This window comes from Prionailurus bengalensis, chromosome B1, assembly GCF_016509475.1.
Source record: "Prionailurus bengalensis isolate Pbe53 chromosome B1, Fcat_Pben_1.1_paternal_pri, whole genome shotgun sequence".
Classification (NCBI taxonomy): Eukaryota; Metazoa; Chordata; class Mammalia; order Carnivora; family Felidae; genus Prionailurus; species Prionailurus bengalensis.
The window spans coordinates 17982823-17985947 of NC_057344.1; positions in this window are offsets into that span (position 1 = coordinate 17982823).

A 3125-nucleotide genomic window follows, 5' to 3' on the forward strand; every position below is an offset into this window, starting at 1 on the left:
TGTGACCACTAAACCAGCCCTGCAAGAAATTTTAAGGGGGACTCTCTGAGGGGAGAAAAAATGAAAAAAAAAAAATATATATGTAAATACCAAAAGCAACAAAAGATTAGAAAGGACCAGAGAACACCACCAGAAACTCCAACTCTACAAGCATCATAATGGCGATACATTCATATCTTTCAGTACTCACCCTAAATGTCAATGGACACAATGCTCCAATCAAAAGACATTGGGTAACAGAATGGATAAGAAAACAAGACCCATCTATATGCTGTTTACAAGAGACCCACTTTAGACCTAAAGACATCTATAGATTGAAAACAAGGGGATGGAGAACCATCTTTCATGCTAATGGTCAACAAAAGAAAGCCAGAGTAGCCATACTTATATCAGACAATCTAGACTTGAAAATAAAGACTGTATCAAGAGATGCAGAAGGGCGTTATATCATAAACAAGGGGTCTATAGACCAAGAAGACCTAACAATTGTAAACATTTATGCGCCAAATGTGGGAGGACACAAATATAGAAATCAATTAATCACAAACATAAAGAAACTCATCGATAGTAATACCATAATAGTAGGAGACTTCAACATCCCACTCACAGCAATGGACAGATCATCTAGTCAAACAATCCACAAGGAAACGATGACTTTGAAGAACACATTGGACCAGATGGACTTAACAGATATATTCAGAACATTTCATCCTAAAGCACCAGAATATACATTCTTCTCCAGTGCACATGGAACGTTCTCCAGAATAGACCATATACTGGGACACAAATCAGCCCTAAGTAAGTACAAAAAGATCGAGATCATACCGTGCATATTTTCAGACCACAATGCTATGAAACTCGAAATCAACCACAAGAAAAAATTTGGAAAGGTAACAAATACTTGGAGACTGAAGAACATCCTACTAAAGAATGAATGGGCTAACCAAGCAGTTAAAGAAGAAATTAAAAAGTATATGGAAGTCAATGACAATGATAGCACCACAACCCAAAACCTCTGGGATGCAGTAAAAGCGGTGATAAGAGAAAAGTATATAGCAATCCAGGCCTTCCTAAAGAAAGAAGAAAGATCTCAGATACACAACCTAACCTTATGCCTTCAGGAGCTGGAAAAAGAACAGCAAATAAAACCCAAAACCAGCAGAAGACAGGAAATAATAAAGATTAGAGCAGTAATTAATGCTATCAAAACCAAAAAAAACAGTAGAACAGATCAATGAAACCAGAAGCTGGTTCTTTGAAAGAATTAACAAAATTGACAAACCACTAGCCCATTTAACCAAGAAGAAAAACAAAAACACCCAAATAAGTAAAATCAAGAATGAAAGAGGAGAGATCACAACCAACACAGCAGAAATAAAAACAATAATAAGAGAATATTATGAGCAATTATATGCCAATAAAATTGCAAGCTGGAAGAAATGGACAAATTCCTAGAAACATATACACTACCAAAACTGAAACAGGAAGAAATAGAAAATTTGAAGAGACCCATAACCAGTAAGGAAATCGAATTAGTAATCACAAATCTCCCAAAAAACAAGAGTCCAGGGCCAGATGGCTTTCCAGGGGAATTCTACCAAACGTTTAAGGAAGAGTTAACACCTATTCTCTTGGAACTGTTCCAAAAAATAGAAATGGAAGGAACACTTCCAAACTCTTTCTATGAAGCCAGCATTACCTTGATTCCAAAACCAGACAGAGACTCCACTAAAAAGGAGAACTATAGACCAATCTCCCTGATGAACATGGATGCAAAAATCCTCATCAAGATATTAGGCAACTGGATCCAACAATACATTAAAGAAATTATTCACCACGACCAAGTGGGATTTATACCTGGGATGCAGGGCTGGTTCAATATCTGCAAAACAATTAACGTTATTCATCACATCAATAAAAGAAAGGACAAGAACCATATGATCCTCTCAATAGATGCAGAGAAAGCATTTGACAAAATGCAGCATCCTTTCTTGATAAAAACCCTCAAGAAAGTAGGGATAGAAGGAGCATACCTCGAGATGATAAAAGCCATATACGAGTGACCCAACGCTAATATCATCCTCAATGGGGAAAAACTGAGAGCTTACCTCCTAAGGTCAGGAACAAGACAGAGACGTCCACTCTCACCACTGTTATTCAATATAGTATTAGAAGACTTAGCCTCTGCAATCAGACAACACAAAGAAATAAAAGGCATCCAAATCGGCCAGGAGGAGGTCAAACTTTCACTCTTCGCAGATGACATAATACTCTATACAGAAACTCCAAAAGATTCCACCAAAAAACTGCTAGAACTGATTCATGAATTCAGAAAAGTTTCAGGATATAAAATCAATGCACAGAAATCAGTTGCATTCCTATACACTAACAATGAAGTGACAGAAAGAGAAATCAAGGAATTGATCCCATTTACAGTTGCATCAAAAACCATAAAATACCTAGGAATAAATCTAACCAAAGAGGTGAAAAATCTATACACTGAAAACTATAGAAAGCTGATGAAAGAAATGGAAGAAGACACAAAGAAATGGAAAAAGATTCCATGCTCCTGACAGGAAGGACAAATATTGTTAAAATGTCGATACTATCCAAAGCAATCTACATATTCAACGCAATCCTTATCAAAGTAACACCAGCATTCTTCACAGAGCTAGAACAAATAATCGTAAAATTTGTATGGAACCAGAAAAGACCCCAAATAGCCAGAGCAATCTTGAAAAAGAAAACCAAAGCAGAAGGTATCACAATCCCAGACTTCAAGCTATACTACAAAGCTGTCATCATCAAGACAGTATGGTACTGGCACAAGAAGAGACACTCAGATAAGATCAATGGAATAGAGAACCCAGAAATGGACCCACAAATGTATGGCCAACTCATCTTTGACAAAGCAGGAAAGAATATTCAATGGAATAAAGGCAGTCTCTTCAGCAAGTGGTGATGGGAAAACTGGACAGTGACATGCAGAAGAATGAACCTAGACCACTTTCTTACACATACACAAAAATAAACTCAAAGTGGATGAAAGACCTCAGTGTAAGACACAAAGACATCAAAATCCTCCAGGAGAAAGCAGGCAAAAACCCCTTTGATCTTGGCCGCTG